Here is a 22,261-nt window from a genome sequence, read left to right as displayed (position 1 = left end):
TGTACTTTTTGTTAAGGAAAAATATATACTTTTGAGTGTGTGACAAAAGAGTATGCAAGTTTTGGGACATACTAATTCATCGTTAACAGATCGTTGTGTTGCTTAGTTATGAATCCTGTCATCCACACATTATCCACATTGCTTTCATATTTAATTTCCTGCCTCATTATAGAAGCAGCAGCAGGTTAATCTCCCATTCGCGAGTCTTTCTTGCAGAGAAATCTCCTCAGGTCTTTGGATAATTCTGCATTCAGATGTTAATGTCCAAACACTTCTTTATATAAGTTCAGTATTGTTGTTGCAGATGAAATATAACACAGAAAACGCGATTTAAATATGTTTCAGTTGGCTAGATATTAATTAACAAACATCTTTACTCATACAAACATACAAACTTCTTTTTTTTTTTAATACTTATTTTTTTTAGGGGTTTTCACCTTTATTTTGACAGGACAGGACAGCAGAGAGAATTAACAGGAAAGTGTGGGGAGCAGAGAGAGTGGAGGAATCAGCATAGGACCTCGCCGCGAACACCGGAGTCCATGTGTCGGTGCACTTTCCACTACGCCATAGGCACCAACACAACCCGCATTTGTAGTTCTAATCGAATTCACTCCCAATGAGCAATGTACTGTGGGCATTATCATCAGTTAGAGTATGGACGCTTCTACACTTAAAATTTTTATAATCCTTCTGCATACTCTTTTCAACATACTAGAATTTGGAACATACTTATTCTTTTTTAAAATACTATATAGGACAGATTGCGAATTGGAATGCAGCAATATTTTGAGTTTGTGACTGAGATTGGAGTCATGAGAGTTGTTGTCTTCATTTCATCCTAAGTGCAGTACTGCAGAAAACATGTTTATGGGTGTTAATGTTCATGTGTTCAAAACTTTAAGTCTGTAACTTTGAAAAAAATTCTGTTAGTCAAAATAAGTATAACTATGTCTGAAAAGCTCTGAAGCAAAATCTTACATATGGAACCTTTTAACTTAATTAGAATACAAAAAGTTAGCACATAGTAAAATGTCGTTACTGTTTTAGCAATCAGAATGAGATTATTCAGATAAATATTAGGATTCTTTTGGAAAAAAAATCAGCAGGGGTGTCTAAACCAGATTCAGGAGGACCACTGTTCTGCAGAGTTAAGCTCCAGTCTTAATTAAACGCAAATCTAACTTCTAATTAAAGTCTTGGGATTCATTAGAGTTTTTCGAATCGAAACGGTCCAGGATGTTGGCCCTTCCAGAGCGGGATTGTTCATTCCTGCTCTACAGTCCATGGTGCATTTTTGATGTCAATGCTAATGCATACTGGACATTGTTGAAAGAACACTTATTCCCCTATTATTAATTTATTGTGTTAAAACAAGTCTTTTGAAACCTTGTTAACCGGCTCGATTATTATAAGATTGTAACAATATGTGGACAATATTGTCAACTTAATTTGGTGCTTTCTTTAGATTAAATCCAACATGGCTCAATCACTACAGATGTATGGCAATACCAGGTTAACATCAGTCTTTTTTTTTGGTTGACCGCTCAATTTCATGTGGTTGTCTGTGATCGATGTTATTACCAGATGTAAACCAGTCTCCTGGCTTTCGTGTCTGGCCGCATCCGTCTCCCACTCTCCCCCTGCCTGTTTTTGGTCTTCATGTGGAAGCAGGCCTTGTCTGCTCGTGCGTGGCCTGAAGGTGGAAGTGTAATTTCCTGTGGCAGACAGGCTGGGAACAATTGGTGGGGGGTGGTTGAAGAGAAACAGGCTGTGAACACGCTGCCCTACGATAATTCAAACAGGCAGACTGCTGCATGGGTGCCGAGACGAAACCAAAGAGGGAAAAATGAATAGCTAAGCCGCAACTAACCCCCCCACTCTTCCCAAAACTCACGGCTCTTTCAGGAGGGTTTGTGCTCAGCCAGGCCTGAGAGTCAGGCTGTTGTGTTTTCTCAGGCTGAAAGTGGGGAGCACAAGAGAGGTACATTAGTATCGCCTCATTGCCATTTATTACGCTCCTCTGTTCTTCTGGAGCGCTTTTGTAATATGGAAATAATTGAGCTCTGATAGAGCAAATGCCAAGACATTGTTTTTTTTTTCTGTGAGCCTGTCGTTCTTTAGCTTGTTGTGCTTGTGTGATAATCTCCACCAGACATTAACAGAAGCCTAAAGGGTGTTGCTGCAAATGTTGTTGTTAAGAATCTGCAGTCTGATACTATGCAGAGGATGTGACGCATCATAGAGAGACACACATGATTGCTTATGCATACATTTGTCGTTGTTATTTATTCATTAAATTGCTTTATTTAATGTGTGTTGGCTCTCATAGATTGGCTTGTTAGTCATTCTTCTGGTAAATTTTTGGGCAGCAAGCCACATCATGAGTAGCATCTGGTCGGTTATTCCCCATAGAGAAAGAAATGCATTTAGGGCTGTCGATGGTGCACTAAACCAGATTATTCTCATTGTCTTGAAATATTGGATCTAGTTGCATTTGAATATTGGGTAAAGTTGTTAATTAGATTTAATCTTTATCAGCAGGTTTTTATTTATGTATCTTTATTGATGGAATTAAATATACAATATTTCTAATCTCTTGATGCTTTTACAAATTGCACTCTCTCTAAAGGACACAAGTTGCCTTATAATTGAGTAAAAACAAGTTAACTTTGGCGGCTGTGGAATTAACTTTAAAACCACAATCTTGTCTACAATGCATTGAAATGTTGTTGTTTTTGTTTGTGAACAGAGCTTTAGTGTCTCAACTGATGCAAGAGAGGAGGAGACAAATGTGCTCTTTGATTGGGACATCTGTATTATAAACCACTGCTGTACTTTACCCAAAAATGAAAACCGTCATCATTTGCTCACCCTCATTCTTTGAAACCCACAAGATTTTCTTTATTCTGTGGAAGACAAAAAGAAATTCTCCACAAAGAGCTAACCAGAGAATGTCAAGCTTCGCAAAAAGGACAAAAAGCCCCAATACAATAGCTGAAGAGTCAGTGGGAAAGGAATAAATATAAGTAATTTAAATATTTAGATTGTTTTTTATGTAACTGAGGGCGGACAGTCTTTAAATTTATAACATGCATATAATCTGAACTGCGATTATATGGTCCAATTTTGAGATCTATCTTTATACAAACCTGGAATAAACAAATCTCACAGCCTTACTGCTAGCTCACATTGAATCATTTTTCAAATTTAAAACCATTCATGAAATTCGAGACAGGCATTATCATTTGGACAATTAGCAAAGCCAGCCATATGTTAATTAGTCATTGTAGTTTTAGTGCCCAATCCCAATTTTTTACACCTTTCCCATGGCCCCTAAACTGTGGTGGTCATGGAAGAGTGGAGAACATGAGACTAATTCCTGTGACGCTCCAGAGACAGACGAGTCTTCGCTGAGGCCAGCTTCCAGCCTCCGCCACTGAGACTGCAGCTCTGCACAAGACGTTTGGCCAGCGGAGAAATTAAAATGATCGTGCCCAACTGAGCCTGGTTTCTCTCAAGGTTTTTTTTCTTCACTTCCGCCATTAGTGAAGTTTTTTTCCCTCTCCGCTGTCGCCACTGGCTTGCATGGTTCAGGATCTATAGAGCTGCGCATCGTTGGATTTGCTCTTCAGTGTTTGGACTCTCAGTAGTGATTATTAACCACACTGAACTGAGCTAAACTGAACTGAACTTAAACACTACAAACTGAACTACACTGTTCCAATTTACTAGGACCTTTTATGTGAAGCTGCTTTGACACAATCTACATTGTATAAGCGCTATACAAATAAAGGTGAATTGAATTGAATTGAAGTGTGAAGGGGAAGGGCTTCAAAATTTACCCCTAAGAAATGGGAAACCACTACAGCACCTGCACACATCATCATATGTCATCACGATCTCATACTACATATGAGATCAGACGATCGCAACTGCTGTAGTTGTATCACTGAAGGCATATGTTACGTTATCATAACTATCTAATGTGGCAATAAGATTGTAACTATACTGCGCATTTACACAGTGGCCATATTCATCTATGTACACACACAAAAACCAACATTAGCATTATAGCAGACACTGGAAAACAGTCATTCCCAGCCACTAGACTTTTCTGACAGGGTATTCGAGTGTCAGAATGTTGTGGGACTGCTTTACAGGAGTTATTATAAGAGCTTATAGATAACGAAATTTAGCGGTTTTTATTTTAGATTTTTTTTAAGCATGACGGTAAAACACTAACACGGTTATGAAAATATTAAAATGTATATTTGTTTGTTGTAAAAAATTCGTAATAATGACAAAAAATACTAATTTGTGGATCTGCAGCTATACTGCCATTGTGGCTGGTGTATTCTGGGAAATTCTTACCCCTTGGTTCCGAGTGTGGTCCTGGAATATCTCAGTTTGAAGATTTGTTCAAAGGGAAAGATCCTACCCGCACACCTTGAAGCTAAAGAGAATTGGGACACCCAATGGGTAGGGCAAGGGCTAAGGGGTAGAATTGGGATTAGACCTTAATATCACAAGAACATGAAAGACACAATCACTACCATCTACTTTAATGATTGCTCCTCCTTACCTGGAACTCTTCTGTTCTTTCGCATATTCAGACCTGTTGCCTAAATATGCATTGCGTTTAGGTTTAAAGGGCCATAAAACCCTCAGGGTGTTTTCACACCTCTAGTTTAAAAAAGTTAGGAAAGTGTGTGAGTCCAGCTTTGTTTAGGTGGGATTGTTGAGTGGTGAAGGAGGAAAGATTTTGCATAAAAAGGGGAGTTTCATTAAGTGCACACACTGATTTTCACAGAGGCAACACAAATACAGACGCAGGGGAGATAGACAGTGACTATGTTTACATGGACATCAGTAATCGAATTATTTGGCTTAATCTGAATAAGACAGTAACATGATTGCGGTGTTTACTGAGTTACTTTTTGAATGTTTTTTTCATGATCCTGTTTTACATGTTATAGCACATGGATCAATTAACGTCATTGCATCATCAGGCTATCCACATTTCCTCTGGAGTTTCATGTAATTTTGGGTGTTTTATCTTTAATTTGTCGACTTTAGCTGCAGTTTGGTACTTTCACTTTCATTTAGGAATATTTCATACATGTCCCCCGTGACAAACAAGATATTGTATGCAAGGAACTGCTGGAAGAGTGTTGTTTTAATGGAAATTGATACTGCACGCCAAATAGGAGAAAAAAACCTCTGCATTTCTCGGTAGGGGCAAAGGCTCAGTAGGTGCAGAGAATAGCATCAAACTGCTGTGTGTGTATAGACTATCCTGTCACAAAATGCGGTGAAAATCATACGCTACGAAAATCTGACACAACGATAATAGTTTAGGGTGTTTACATTCAGAGAGCAGCATTTACAGCGGATCTTTCAGTCCATAATGTTGTAGTGATATTAACGTACTGTAAACGTTGTAACTAAATCATTTTGACTAAACTATGTCTTTAAAAACTGAAAGAGTGCTGTTGACTCTACTGATACTGATACTAACTAACTATGCCATCTGGAGAAACATAAACAATGATGAACACTGATCGCACACTTACCAAATCCTTAGAGACAGGACAGTCAACACCAACTGGAGCCGCGTCTTTTTTTAAAAGAAGACGAGTGGCAAATCTGGATTTGACCATTTCCAGATGCAAAAAGCTCTCGAGTGAAATTGTTCCTTACAAACATATTTTTGTCACATGTTAGCAGACCACTGTAATCCACACATGTGGGTCCACACACAAGATGTGGTCTCATGTGGTCGCACATTTATAAACAAAACACCGACAACCCATGTCTCCGAACAATTCTTCTTCCACTTGTTTTAATTCCAGTTGGCAACACAACGTCACCTCTCTGCCTTCTGAACACTGTAACAGGTAAAAACAGTCTTTGAAGCTATATCATGCATATTAAAGAAGTTGCACCTTATGCACAGTAGAGTTCGCTGATTGGTTTGAACCAAGTCTTTCTCATGAATTAGTCCTGAAAACTCAATGATGTCACGTTGTACCCGCTGGTACAGACATCTCCTCTCCACGCTATTCCATCTCATGGCCGTGACGCAGGTTTAAATTTTCTTTTTTAAACCAGAAGAATGAATTTGCTCAAAATAATGCAAAAACAACCGATTTTCACTTCTATGTGAAATATATGTGTCCTAATAGTATTTTTAGCAACATGGGACGCATATTTTACTTATTTGTTTTCTGCGTAGCAATGCCATTTTCAATTATTGCAGAAATTACATCTATAAGTCAATACAAAATACCAAAAAAAAGCTAATTAAAATGAAAATTAAATACAAAGTTACACAAATGAACAAACAAAAACTTATTTCTACATCAAGTCATTCACACACAACCAGCATCTCCATATTAAAGGTCAAAATGGTATTAAAATGGGACTATTTATTGAAAGTGCCTAAGTGTCCATGTTATTTTCATTAAACAGACTAATGCCCAAAGGTATGGTGGGGTAAGCATATCATTTTGTCCTTGTTTTATATAGTGTTCGATTTCTTTCGATTTACCAGTTTTATTGTCAAATATATGGAATATATTTGCGGGAATGTACCTCTTTTTCCTTCCCTATTTCTTTCAGCCTTTATCATGGCTATTTTTTTCCTTCAGGTTTGCCTTGTAGTAATTTGATGTAGGCTCTTTGAGATTAGAGTTGTAGTTTTGTCAGCCTCCCGCCTCTCTTCTATCGATCTATTGGGAAGAGCTAACAGTTTTACCCTTTTGTTTTTGCTCACATGGAAGACCCAGAGAGGATGTGTATTAATCCTGGGTGCTACCTCTAATAGAATTATCAACTCCTGATGTTGTGCACACCATAAATCTTCACCCCACTCGCTGTCTTCCTCATGTCAGAAAGTGCAAGAGTGTGCACTTCTCCTGCAGTGCACTTTCCAAGTGACATTTCATATTTATTTCCCCTTTCCTTGTTCTGCGGAGGGAGCTTTAGCACGCTTTTTGCAGGCAGGGGGTGGGTGTACAACATAGTGCGTGATTCAAATGATTGTAGTGTAGCGTTAAGAGTGTTTATTTATTTTAACTGGGGTTGTGCCACTTTGAGGTTTATTTTTTCTGATTTTAAATCAAATAGGTTGGCATGTTTCATAAAAGTAATTAATTCTATTAGGAATATTTTCAAAAGTTTAATATTATTATTATTCATTCATTCATTTATTCATTCTCTTTTTGGCTTAGTTCCTTTTATTAATCAGGGGTTGCCACAGCGTAATGAACCGCCAACTTATCCAGCATATATTTTACACAGCGGATGCCATTCCAGCTGCAACCCATCACTGGGAAACATTTACACACACTCATTCACACACATACACTACGGATAAAAAATTAACCAATTCAGTTTACCTATACCACATGTTTTTGGACTTGTGGGGAAACCGGAGCACCCGGAGGAGACCCACGCGAACACGGGGAGAACATGCAAGCTCCACACAAAAACGCCAACTGACTCAGCCACCAACTGACCGAGCCAGTTATTAATATTATTTATTAATAATAAAAAAGTGCCCCTATTATTGACTAAAACGGTTCATATTTTGGTTTGGGTAGTCCCCAACAACAAGCTAATATGCATACGGGGTCAAAAGCACTTTCACTCATTGTCTTAAAATTTGTGGTTGTTTAAAATTTACTTGTAGTTATTTAAGCTTATATAATAAATCTAATCACTCATGTTTGTTCTGTGTTGCATTTTTCCAAAGTCCTCCCTTTGCGTGACTCTAATCTGTGGTGATTTGTCCGATGACCCAGTCTATTATTATAGGATTGGTCAACTGCATGCAGTGTGTGTTAAAAAATGAAACACCCATCAAGGCTTGCAGTAAGCAGCTAGGGTGCAGTATATGTGAAAGCGCAATGCAGGAAATTATTGATAAAGCTGTGCAGTTTGTACACCAGTGTATTGCTCTATTCTTCATCATAACTCCAAATAATAACAATGACAAACATCCTTGGATGTCCCAAAAGTCCCGGAGTGAGAGAAGAGTTCCTAGTCATATCGGTCTAGAAAATAGCAACTTTACATCTTTCATCGGTCTGTGTACAATGTAGCTACAGAAGAGTCGAGCTTTAAAGGTGCTGTATGTAAGTTTTTGACTCTTCTAAAGCATAGAAATATCATAATATGTTTGCAGATATTTAAGAAACATGCTAAGTGAATATTCTTGTTTATCTAAAAAACAATGCTGAAGTCATATATTCTGCTGTGTGTGAGTTACGTGCCAGAACGCTGTCTTTGTTTTGGTAATTTAACCTGCCCAATATCACTTTAGCCAATAATATTTCAGCACCCTGGGTTGCCTTTTTGAAAAACGGGGGCATTTTATTTATTCTGTCAGAAAAGCTGTCAAATTGTGTGTCCGTGACTGAAATGCGACCTCCGGTGGACAGTAACAGCCCCGAAATGAGGGGGCAGATTCAGAGTTCCATATGAGGTGGTTATTGATTAGCAAGTAATATGAATATTACAAACTTAAACATTAGGTAAGCACGTTCTATTGTAACCCTGTGTCCTAACAAAACGTGTGATAAGCAGTTTGGCTGCTTGCAGCAGACGAAACATGACAGAACATTTTGCATAGAATAGTGCACTCACTGCACTCCAACGAAATGGTAAGGTTTATGATCTAATTGATACATATTAAACCTCTTTAACATTATTAAATGCGCATGCTAAATCACTAATATGTGTACGCTTGTACTGAGTCATTTTTAAAGTTCAATTTCAAGCGATATTTGATTATTTTATTTTCAAGATCTGCTGTTACTTTCATTATGGCAATAAATGTCACGAAATTGTCATTCAGACATCTCACATTAATAGCATAACACTGAATAAAGGACATGAGGTGTACCTGAGGTGATCATAGTTTAGCCTGTTGTTCACCTGTGAGAAATAGAAGCTGTTTCTAAAATAAATATTTCAGCTGTTGGTTAGGACAAAATCTCCTTTTAGTATGGATTTCTTCCATTGCCTGCCATTTGTTTTTAGTTAGAAAATGGTTGAAATCAGCTTTAAATCAGCCTTTAGGCTCGATAGTCAGGCACACCCATGTCAATCTGGCAACCTGCGCTTGCCTGGACTTGTCAGAGGAGCAGCTGAGTGAAAATGTGTTGTGATCCAGGAATACAATACCTAGTTCGACCACTGGGTGTCAAACTTACGTGCTGCACCTTTAAATAGAAAAAAATATCAAAACTCTTTGGTCATTTATGAGCGAGATGCTAATGGTCTTATCCGATTCAATCATCTAAGCTAAGCTTAAAGTGCTCCCACCAAACCTGTAGATCGGCTGAATGGATTCAAAAATAGTAAAACGTAAAATTAGCCTTTTTTTTTTTTTACATTTATTTATTTATTTATTTTATTTAAAGTGGAATGTTCCTTTAAGAGAATGTCACTGGCTCATATGTGGCTGGACATCCTGCCAGATCTTTCCTGCTCTAAGGCAGATATGCCAGACGTTGGTGTCCTGTATCAAAACTCTTGCCCCAGATTTGCCTTTTAATCTTCTTTGGATCTTCATAGGATGTTTGTACAGTCCTCCTGACACAATTCTGGGAAGCCTGCGGGCCTCGACAATCAGTCATGAAGATCTCCCTCTTGTTATTAGTATGGGACCACAGAGAATTTTGCCTTTTTATCAGATACCGTCCTGAGATCCATCCTATACCCAAATGTGCCTATTCATCAGTTAGCACAGTTTCGTACTTGTACAAAGGAGCTCATTTGCAGTCAGGAGAATATTTTTTTTGTATTTTCAGGCTTGTATAAGCATGTAGCTGAATGCTTTTCTTGTTTTATTATTCAAGTTCCTTTTTCATCGCACATGCTGCATATTATTCGGTCGCAAAGCTCTTGAGAATGGCGCAAGTGGTGAAATCTCATGTTAAATGACTTTCTCGCTCACTAAAAACAATGGGGCCTTCCTGCACAATCCACATTCCCTCAGAGATATCATATCCCAGTTGACCCACCAATCATGAGTGGGAGGGGTCCATCTTATTAACAGTCTCTCCCTGCTGAGACTCAAAATGCAGAAGAGATCAGGAAAACTGAACGCAGGATGAAACATGCAAGTATGTTTGACCTTGCATTTGAAGGCAAACTCTTCATTTACAAACCGTCAATCTATTTCCAAGCTACATCTGTTCCTTGAAGGAACGGGTCATTCCAATTAAAAGGTTCATCATTTATTTACCCTCATGCTGTGTCATACCTGTATGAATTTCTACTGCTGAAACTAAAAAGATGCAATTAAAGTCAAAGGAGTGTTGAATGAACTTGAATTTGCATGGATTGCTGGTTTTAAATGACATGAGGGTGTGTAAATGATGACCATTTCCATTTTTGGCTGACGTGAATCTTTCATGCGGTTCTTAATACACCAACCTAGGGATGAGTAATAATGAAAGTCTTGTTCCTTTAGATGAGATGCACACGCACGCTGCTCATGTGAGCTTTATAAACAGTGAAGGATCAGTGGTCTGTGCTCATTGAATAGATCCCACAGCAGTGAAGAATATTCCAGCGCTGATTCCATTTGCATTAACTAAGCAGAATCCAGCACATCCCCTCCATGTGTGTTTCACAGGTCAAGGCAGTGCGCATGTCTGGTCTGTCAGCAGAAGAACGGCCACAACAGGGTGATAGAAATGCACAAACAAATACAGATACAAGGAGAATACTCTGTGCCAGAAGATGAATTCGTGTTTGGCCGTGGATTGTGGGGAAACTTGTGTACGTAAGACAGATGCAAAGGGAGAAAGTGTGTGTGCGTGTGACCTTTAGTGGTCTGGGTTCCATTGGGGGCAGATTAATTACTCTGTTGCATTAGCATGACGGGTCCTGTGCTTGTCGGCTCGCAAATGTCACCTCATGAACTTCAGTCGCTCTGATTAGAAGTGACTGTACTTGCTTAATAAGAGATACGCTTTTTATTCTTGTGGAATATGCTTTCTCTCCTAAGGCCTTGGTTTGCTTTAGCAGCGACTGACTTGAATGGTTCCTTGTGTAGATAAAATGCCTCCATTGTAAAGAAAACTGCCGAACTAGAGTCATCATTGTATCTATGAGTTGAGCATAAATACTTTGAGAAGCTTACAAAGTGGCTCTGTTTTCAGTGGCATATTGTGTGGTGAGTTGCACTTAATTTGGGACAGTTGTTACATTTTGTGCTGTTTTTGGACAGGATTTATGAGGATGCAGAGAGTATGTCTTTGTATGTTCTTATTATCAAACTCATGTTCGATTGTTTAAGCTGAACGAAGTGTCCTTCAATGAAAGTTTTGACTGTTGAGAAAAGTAAATCCATATGAATAGAGCCGTCTAATCTAAGTCTGCTGAACGGAAACAACCTGTTTTTCTTTTCTTTTCTTTTTGTGTTGTTAGATTGTCATTTAAGGGTGTTTGACTGAGAACTCTGTTTGTGGATTTAAGATTTGTTGTTAGCGTAGTAGTATTTCACCAAACAATGCTATTGACAAATGTTATTAGAAAGCAAATTACCACTTAAAGAGCCCCTATTATGTGTTTTATAAAATGAGCTTTCATGCATTTTCTAACACAGCACTAGGTGAATGAAAACATCCAGCTGAGGGTTAAATCTCAAAGTGCACTATGATTAAAACTATTGATTCTTTAACAAAATAGTCGACTCAGAGTCGAATAAATGAATCGTGTCAGGTTCGAATCTTTTGCCTGACCTCATCGACGTCGATACTGTACATCACCAAATATGAAGTGCCGGTTCGTTAAAACTTTCCCTTCAGATACTAGTGGAGTGCGGGGGATCATGCAACTGATCTTGAAATGAAGATGACCATCACTGACAGATGGAGGTTCGGCTGTGGGGAATAAAGGGTTAGAGTAAATATTTATAACAACACTACACTATAGCCAACTCATACTCTGCAAAGGGATTCGTCGGCCGTTTGCTATTAAAGGAAGGTGCAGCAAGGACTGTTATGTATGGGACTTTGTCAGAGTTTGACAGGGACTTTGTCAGTAACTGTTACAATATGTATTTAAGTGTGTGTTGTAGCTTGTAATCGCTCCATGCGGCTTGGAATCACTTATCTATTATAGATCAGTGCTTGTACTGTATTTCTCAGGTTTAGTCTTTATGGGGCTTTTTCACATATCACGTCCAAAACCACGTTGAAACGTGACACGTGCTTCTTTCTTTACTGATTTAAATGTGTTTTTGAACTCTCGATCCTCTGCCATTTGTCTTTGCTATGGCCACCATCAGCTGTTCCTCACACGCGGTTGTTCAAAATAGCAATTTTCAAAATAGTTCAACTTTTGCCACTGTGTGGATAGGCATGGAACGATAATCGTTTTCAAGGTATACCACGGTTTGGAAAAGTCAAGGTTTTTTTATAAAAATTTTTTGTAATATTGCTCCTAAGGTATGTGTAAGATTTTATTTACATATTTTTTTTAGGACAACAGCATCTCTGGCAGATAAGATCTCCAAAGATGCTGTTTTAAATTGTAAAAAATCTGTGTTTTTGAAACTAATGAAGTCAGCAGAAGTCAAGGATTTGTTTGAATTATTCAGCCTGACATGTTTACTGCTCCAAAATATTTTAAATTTGTGTTCAAATGGGGGAAAAGTTTTTGTTTTTTACCCAGACATTTAAAAGAAATTATTTTATAGTAATCGCAATCCCGTGATACAGTGAAACCATGCTATTTTTATCCAAGGTTATCATACTGTGAGAATCTTATACCGGCCCATGCCTTTGTGTGGATTAAAACTGAATGTTTGTTGTTATTACTTGGGGTTAGGGTTAGATGTAGAATAATATGCTGGTGTTTAACTGCATTGGGCTCGCAGATACTTTGTGCTACTTAAACATGGTGGGCGTTTCTCTCTGTCTCGTGCTCCAGTCAACCAATCACAACAGACTGGGCTGACGGACCAGTCAGCACAGATTAACCAAATGAGGGCTTTGGGAACAAATGAATCGCCGATCGAATCGTATGGGAGTCGTTGGGATAATTAGGTAAAAATAATTGCACATTATAAGACATATAAAGTGTTTTTTACCCTTGCATGCATATCAGACTTTTGTTGGAGACCTCCAAATCAAAATATGAGCTTTTATAATACAAAATAGGGGCTCTTTAAAGTTAACAATGTAGAAACAAATCTTTATTGAAAATCATGGTCATAGTGTTTAAGTAATCAAATCGTAGTCAATCATTTTATGGGTTGTTTATTTTAAACTTTCTTTGCTTGGTCTTCGCTGAGATTGCGTAGTCATGCTTTTCCATTTTAGAGTGACTTCACATCTTATCATCTGTAAATGCAAATAACTTCCAACAAGATTTTTTCCTCAAACTAATTTGATCAAATCTTGCAGAGTTGCAGTTTTTCTGAGTTCACTTTTTTTTGGCTCCGCTTTCTCGTTGCATCTATTGCATAGAGCGCATGTCTTCCCCATGTCTCCAGAACACAGTCGGGTGCAGAGAGCTGTGAGATAGCGAATCTCTGGAGAGTCAGGGTAGAAATGCTAGATTCAGTCTTGTGTAACTCTCTTCTGCTGTGCTGATTTGCTACATACTGCACAGGTAAAATCCCATTATGATAGACTGCTAATCCTCACCTGCTGGCAGACTGCTTACTATCACTCTCTCTCTCTCTCTCTCTCTCTCTCTCTCTCTGTCTTTCTATGTCTTACATCGTCCTTTTCTTTCTCTCCTCCATTCTTGCTGTATCCCCAAGTGGGGAACTCTGGTTTACAATAGGATTAGAAATCCCATCTGCAGTGGAATCTGTCAGTCAGAGTTGTTAGTGTTGCTGCCATGTGTGCTAATTGGAAGATAGATCACATGGACATTTGTGAGTGATGGAGGAGTCTTTTATTGAGTCCAGTTAGACTGTTTTTTTTTAAAATGTGGCCATGACTACTCTTTCATTCCTCTTTGATTTTATTCTTTTCATGTTTAAGGATAATGGTACATGGGGGGAAGGATCTGCAATCCTGCGTGCATGCATAAATATGTGTATAACATGTATGAATGATTCATAGCTGAAGCCAATAGCATTGCATTATTTATATACAGTGTCGACTGGCTAGTCGGCTCATCCACGAGGATTGACGTTTGACATGCAGAGTTTGGAAGCAGCGGTGCAAAGTCTCGAGACTCAGGGGGTTAAATGTCAAGGACCAGAAACCCCTGATCGCGCTCATTCTCTCCCCTGAATTCCCTCCACCAGGACATCACATACAGTTTAGACTAAGGGAAAACAAAGCCTCCTTTCCTGAAAATAAAACTGAGTGCATGACAATCCAGAATGCTGTTGTAGAATTACCAAGGACACCTTCTCAGGGAAAATACAGGTTGATGACTAGTGTTTTCATAAAGCAGATGAATCGGATGAAAATTGACCTGAATAGATCAGCTTTATTTTAAAGTGGTGGTCCACTAGGATATCATATTTTAAACTTTAGTTGATGTGTAATGTAGCTGTGTGAACATAAACAGCATCTCTGAATGTAAGACGCTCAAAGGGAGACAGGTTTTTATAGAGTTAGCCTAGCAAAGCCTACAATGAACGAATTTTGGAGACTACAAAAAAATACTTCCGGGCCATAGAGATCACAAACGTACTTTTACCGCACACACACACTGCACAGCTAAGGGACGTGGCCAGAGGCGCTGTAATGTTACAGCAGAAAGAGAGCTAAAATCCAAAGGCTGCTATATTCACAGAGCTTCTTCTGTTTTTGGGCTTCCAAATGACACGACACAAAGACAGAAGTACTTACAGTTCAATATTAATTATGTTCCAGAGAATTTAAAAATACATAGCAAGCATGATTTGACAAAACACAACTTCCAGAATCTCTCTCAAGTTCTGTGCTGGATTCAGTTAAAATTTTCTCAAAGGAGCAGCTCCAACAAGCAGAAACTGAACTCTGAGCCACAACCTGTACGTGTTTTTATTTGTTAACATTGATTTATTACATGTACAGTGTCTAGCGTTAACGGTATGCTGTAGCAAGGATGTAAACACCGGGAAATGCTGTTTGGCATCGCTAACGATTGCTACAAATTCATATTTATCAGTCAAACTGCTGTAAACACACACACACACACACACACACACACACACACACAAACACGCTCTTTAATCTTCACCAGCACGTTCAGCGTCTCTCTATGTGTGTGCGACTGTGCAGTGTTTCTCTACAGGCAGCTTTTCCATGCGTTTTACATCTCAGATAATGAACTCGCAAAAGATATGTGAATTATTCAGATTACTTACACATGCATATTCTGAATATATGTGAAAGACGTCGTGTAACGCGTTGAGTTAAAAAAATACAAGAGAGCTTGCCTAACTCATGTAGCAGCAGAAAAATCAATTACGGCTCACACAGGTCGCATCCCACATCTTGAGCTTTATTCTTCTGTCAACAGCGTCACTGTATATTACAGAACAATAACTTAATCCGAGCATCAGAGAAAAAGAAACATTGGTCCCGTGCACATGCATTTTTTCGTGTTATACGCATCTACAGACAATTCACACACACACACATAGACTCGCTCAATGGCGATCTCTCTTAAAGGAGCCGCACCCCATTTTCACTCGTTACAGACAGTTGTCAGATGTTATTTTAGAGAGCGATCATGAGGTTGACTGACTGTTTACACAAAACGTGCGTGCTTGTACAGGCGTGACATGGAGCCGATCCACGAATCACAGCACATATGACACATGACCAATCAGAGTCACTTGAGGGCGGGCCTTTCAGAGGAACTAGGAAATATTCAGTTGTTTTCATGTTAGCTGAGTAGCTGTAAATAATCAAAGTGAGATTTATGAAAAAATTACGTGATTTCCTTCAAGTAGAACATGAGCTTTGCATCTTATATAAACAACCAAGCCTTAAAATTACATTCCGGACCACCCCTTAAAACGTTATAGACATCCTAAGGCTAGATCTTTAAAAGGCATATGCTCAAGGTCAGAGGTTTATTTGTGCTTAAAGAGTAATTTAGTGTCTTTTATCCTCTTCATATGGTCTGAGGAACACTGGATGAAGGCAGGCTACGCTGATGTAGACCTGAACAGCAGGAGCTCAATTTGTGGAGCTTTGAGCTGCATCTGTAATGATCTCTCTCTCTCTCTCTCTCTGTCTCTCTCTCTGTGCAGGTCTTTGGCTCTGCTGATAGACTCCCTCCAATACGGTAAGCTGTTAGATACTGTATACTTATGACCATGTGACTCAACCGAGCATGATCAGATTCATAGTATTAGCTTTTTCTGTCTTTAAACTTTAAATAAGCTTGATTCAATTTGATGTCGTTTCATTAATAGTTAATTTTGATTCATAAAACACTTGATTAGGTTTGACATTATATACACACAAAAAAAACACTATAGGCAATACATATATTTCCATTATTTTACTTCAGTACATGTTATGTGTGAACTCCCATTATGAAATGAAGCTGATAAGTTAATAGTGGTAAGTTAATTTGACTCTCATTGTTATTCTTACTGTTATATAACATATACATTTGTAATTATGTTCATATCTGCATAATTCTGATTATTAGTAGAAACCTGTACATACATTCATCTATTGTAAATCTCTGATCATAGTTAATACAACCTGTATATAATGTTTATAGTACCATCCTTCTGTAAATATCACCATAGTTTTTCTATAATTGCACTTTATAACTTATACTTGTATCCTGCACGTGCTGCTATGCAATGTTGATCAGTTTGTCTAAGATTTAATGTCTATTTTTTTAACAGTGATTAGTTTGTGTTGAATATTGTAAAGCTCAGTGTATAACAGACACACAGTAAATTGCTGAGGTGTTGGGAGGGGGGGCTAAATGTAAGGGAGGGGAGCAGCCATCTATATCAAAGGTGCACCCTGGGAACGTTTGATGCGTTCATGCTATAGCAGCATAAACTCTGGTCCCTTTGATATCTTCATGCGCTAGCAACATAAACTCTTCTCTCCATCTCCGATCGCTCCCAGGCTGAATGGGAAATATCACGTCTTCCTTTTTTTGCCGCTTTGAGGTGGTTTCCTCTGTTCAGGCAACGTCTTGTCTCTGTAGTCAGAGTTGAAAGCGTCTGCAGTGTAATAGAGGCTCAGCGTTGATGGAGGATTTTTTTTAAATGCTTCCGCTCATATGTTGAAACAGTGTTATGATGACCAAATATTATTCTCCTCAGCCCCTCCTCTTTTCTCCACACTTTCACTTCTCGTCCTCATCCAGCTACAATCTGACACCTCTCTAACCCCGCTGAGGATGTCTGTTGTCTCCGTCTGCCAGTCTGTTTCTTAACAGAAGAGGATCTGAGGGACGGCACATTTGTAAAAAAAAATAATCATATGTTTAACATATTTCTTCTGGTTTACTAGCACTAGTTTCTCCCTCCCCCCCCCCCCCCTCTCTCTCTCTCTCTCCCTCTCTCTCTGCATTTGCTTCTAATGTGGCTGTGTAATTTATGGTAGGTTCGGGCAGAGCTGTTTAATGCCCTCTCTGCCATTGGCAGCCTACGTGAACACCAGCAGAGATTCATCTGTGAAGAGCATCTAAATATGAAGCAAATGAAATGTTGCAGCAGGAAAAACAACATCAGGACTGATGATTAATGTGATTTACTCAGCCAGAAGACCTGTATTTTTCCTTCATCTGTCCCTCGCTCACTTCCTAGCTCGCACGCTAGCAACGTGAAGATTTTGTGTATTAAAAGGCCTCCCAGATGTGCGGCAAGTGTGAGCACAGGTTGAAGGCTGCGGCTGGTAATTGCGGAGCTGCAAATGGATTTCTGTAACACAAGCTGTGGTGCTTTTAATGTAGCTTGATCCACATGCTCAGTCAAAGGCTGAAGGGTGACCTCCAGCACAGGGGCACACTGTCTTTGTGTTTACCCAGGCTGAGTCTCACCCACCCCCCTCCTCATGGCCTCCGGCCCTATACTTCACATCTTCTACAACTTGCGCAGTCATCCGCTAAGATCCTATTAAAATTATTTTTAATTCAGCTTATTTTAATTTAATTTCAGCTTTTAATTTTCCCCCAATTTGACTTTTCTGGATGCAGTTATTTACATTTATTTTGTCCTGAAATCCGTTTAATGATTAAATTGTATTTTTAAGTAATTGTAATGCATGTTTGTCTTCATTTTTTATTCAGTTTTATAGGTTATATGCAGAGCTAGTGTTTCTTTCCAAACTGATAAATTTGCAGTGAATGGTTTATGTGACTTTTTCAATTTTATACTGTTTCTTTTACAGCATCGATGTTGTAAATTAATTAAAATATAATCAGTTAAATAGACTTAAGCATTCATTTAGTTGTTGAAGCATAAACCGAGATGAAAAGCCGTTTACATGCACACGCCCGCCAGAATCAGCAGGCGAGTGCAGAAACGCCATTGAAAACACTGGAGTAAAATAAATTTCATATTTTAAAGACAGCGCAGAAAATTTTTATTTAAAGCAGTGCTTTTTGTACTTTCTGAGATGCACTTTATAGTGTTTTTCATTTAGGCAGTGAAGATCATTGATTTTTAAAGAAAACAGACCTTAAATGCGCAAATTTTGTAGCGGCATACAGTTCACCGGAAGAGTTTGACCCAGGTTGACAAATTAAAAGTCCTTCTGCATGCTTCTGCATATACCCTATTTTTCTGGATCAAATAATTAAATTTTTTTCTGAAATCTGTTTAATGGTTAAGTTGTATTTAAGTAATTGAACCCCATGTTAAATAATTAAATTTAATCAGTGACTTTCTGCTGATAATATGTCCTTTTCAACTATTGTTATTGATTTAAAGAGTAGTGAGTGGTTTTCTTATTTTTTTTCTCCAAAGACAGCAGTAGCTTTATACATGATTCTAAACAATTTATTTCCATTCTGTTCACAGAGAAAACCAACAGTATTTGTAAACTTTGTTTTTGACATATCCTTGTGTGTATTTAACAGTTTAAGTTTAATAAGATGTCACTAAAGAGAGCTTTAGTTTAACATGCACATGGTGTGCATCGTCTAACAGCTGGCTTTCCTTCTGTGTGGCTCAGATGTGTGCTTATAAAACAGCATATCAAGAGTTTACACTGACATGTCTTAAAGTTTCATGCAGATAATAAACATCCATGTTAATGAAGAACTGCATTATCATGTGAGCGCATTAGACCTGATAAAACGAAGCAGTGGTTTTATCTTAAGATAATCTAAGATGCTGGATGTAAAGGCTTCACCTTGATGTGAAAGTGGAGGTGGGGAGCAGCAGCTCATTTGCATTTAAAAAGATTCAAAAAGCTTTTTTTCATACACTCAAAAAATGGCTGTGAGCAGCTTGGTATTGTAAATAATCTGTGGGGTATTTTTAGGTGGAATTTCTTAAGCCTGGTTTATACTCTACACAATTGCTAATTCGCTTGAGTGCACGCAGTGAATGTGATGTCATCGCGGAGTTTTTGCTTTGGGTGCGTGCGACATGATTTAAGCTGGCAGAGCGCACAACATTTTTTAAGACTCGAGCGAAAAGTTTGTGTGGCGCTGCATTTGATTTGAGTTGAGTATAGAACTTTGAAGAGATATTGTCTGAAACGGGTGCGATTGTACAGATATGCATATGATCGTCCATGCATGGTCATAGAGATAACCAGATGGCCAATAATTATTGGCTAGAAATTGCAACAGCAGTGGGAAAAGAGGAACGTTTTTGTTCAAAAGTTTAGAAAAACTTAAGGAATAAGTTTGTTAAAACCAAAAAGAGAAGCCATGGCAAAAGTAGAGACCCATGTGGCTTTAATAAACAATTACAGAATAGGTTTACACTGATGTATATATAACAGTTTTGAATTTAATGCTATTTAATAGTCACAAAACTAAAATAAAGTAACAAAATAACTTTTTTTGATAACTAGAAAAGAATATTTGAACTTATCGGTTTACAATATACTGATATACTGGTGTTTTTCTAGGCTTTATTGGTGATAATGATCAGGAATGGGTGGACCATTATTGCTTTTTTAGCATATAAGTAGAGGACAAACTAGTCAGACAGTAATGTGTGTATTGTTAAGTGGGCTAAATCTATAAAACAGTCAGTATATTTTAGTAAATGTACTTTTTTTTGGCTTTTATTCTTGACATAATAGAAATATATTTGTAGAGTAACCCATGTTCGGTTGTCATTGATATTTAACTTTAATAGGTAGAACTGTTCGAGATATGAACAAAAGCAAGTGATGCATCAAAGTTTGCTGTAAAAATTATAATAAAAATAATTATTTTAAAAATCTTGAATGATATTAATGATATGACGTAGTTCCGGAATCTTCCCACTTCTCTTTTTATCTGTCTGACTTTACGGTGGGTATTTTTTGACCACTCCCTGTCGTTTCAAAGAATATAACAACGGCGAACACGTCAAGTATAAAAACTTCTTTCTTTTTGTGAGGTGCACGTGCAGTCAGCGGAGGTGCACGTGCAGTCAGCGGAGGTCCACGGTGCAGCACCAGGCAAAAGTATAAATCAGCCTTCAGACAAAAAAAATGCTGGTAAAGTTGCTCTGTGGTGAGGTGGGATACATTAATAAACTCACCAGCACCACACATTCTTCACGCTGCATAGTAGAAATCACACCTTTTTTTATACAGAGACATAGAACATGCCGTCCATATTGAGATTTTAATACTTTGTCATTCATGACTGTGTACTTCTATTGTCTCCATATGGCAGTGTGCTAATAAGCAGACCTCATAGATGGGCTCAATGCCCGATGGACTCATCTGTCCCAGCTTGCTAATGGCTTAACTGGATTAGCCGGTTTCCCACACGGGCTGATCAGAGCTCATAACGCTGATCACCTCCATTGATCCGATTGATCAGGGCTTCGCTGAGAGTTTGAAGCTTGAAAGCCACTGTGCTGTTGCTTTTCCTAACCTGTCCTGAGGGGACACAGACTACTGCCCCATACAGACGGGCAACCTGAGGATATGTGTGGGGTGGATGAGGGGGGAAATAAGCTAAACCGAAGGCTGGTTTGAGACAGATGGAGCAAAACTGAACATGAGACGCTGTGTCTGGTTATTGATGGGCACTTCCTGTCATCAGTATTGGTCTGCTGTCGTCTTAAACCAACATAAGGCCCTGCTGCTAATCAGCCACGATAATCTGCATGCACACAATCAGCCCCACATTGACCCGGCAATCTCTCATCCAAGATTTGTTCTGAAATATATAAATACACTAATCAGTGCGTCTTGTAGAAAACAGCTGTTTGTGTCCTTTTCCGTTTTATACGCTGCCATAGTTGTACTTTGGTGTCGAAGTTTGCCTGCTAGTTTTTTCAGCACACTTTTGCTAATGAAGTGAGATTTTTAGAAGCCGGGACATCATCCAAATGAGACCTTTCCTCTTACTGTGTTGTTGTTGTTGTTGTTTTATCTTCACCCCACCACAGTTCTGAAATATGAGACATTCTGCATCAAAACTTGCACTCCTTGATGAGGCGCTCGCCAAATTCATTTCCTGCATGCTCTGATTGATTAATTGATGTTGTTAAATGGCTCCTTTGGTAATGGCTTTTTTGTATGGAATCCAAAACGAGAGGCAGGCTAAAGCGCAGTCTGTCGCGGTCCCTTACGGCCAGAGCAGCTCTGTCTTTTCCGTTGGTGTGGTTATCAACGTGGTGTATTACATCACACAGCATGTGCCAGAGCTGACATCACTCAGCTGTGGTTTAATAGAGCAGGTTGGCCATGTTTATTTTGTTTAAGTGTAGGTCAAGGCACTGTGTAGTTTTGACAAGTTGGACGTCTGCCTGCCTGCATTGGCCATGGAAAGAAGGGACTACAGTGCTTTGGCTTTTCAGTCCTGTTGTATTTAAGCAGGTGGTGTCCATTTCGTTGATCAGCCTTTCAGGGCTGTGTTATGGCTGGCTGTGCTCTTGTGGATCTTGGGAGAGTTGGAAACCTGGGTTAGGTCAAACTGGGTTCACACAAGTGACAGGTCATATTAATCAAGTCGTTCTTATGCCATTTTAGTAAGTCGTTAGCGTAGTATACTCATTCGTGAGCTTTAGTTGAATGAATGTAATATAACTGCATTTAAAAAAGGGGTAGTTTACTAAACTAAATATTTTTTTCACCCTCAAATTGTTTTAATTCTATGTGATTTTTATTTTTGATTTTTCTTC

The 22,261-nt window shown here is 38.6% G+C and overlaps 1 protein-coding gene across 1 annotated transcript in view; it reads left to right on the top strand.

The window, feature by feature from the left end:
* The window catches only part of ndst2a (N-deacetylase/N-sulfotransferase (heparan glucosaminyl) 2a), a 197,457-nt gene that overhangs the window by 66,284 nt on the left and 108,912 nt on the right, over window positions 1-22,261 (top strand). Inside the window, exon 3 of the mRNA XM_056470651.1 lies at window positions 16,235-16,269. The gene's annotated coding sequence lies outside the window, so the exon portion shown is untranslated. The remainder of the gene's footprint in view (window positions 1-16,234; window positions 16,270-22,261) is intronic.

Source organism: Danio aesculapii, chromosome 13 (assembly GCF_903798145.1).
Source record: "Danio aesculapii chromosome 13, fDanAes4.1, whole genome shotgun sequence".
Taxonomy (NCBI): Eukaryota; Metazoa; Chordata; class Actinopteri; order Cypriniformes; family Danionidae; genus Danio; species Danio aesculapii.
Note: the sequence above shows the minus strand (reverse complement) of the source record. Positions and strands in the feature narration are given on the sequence as shown.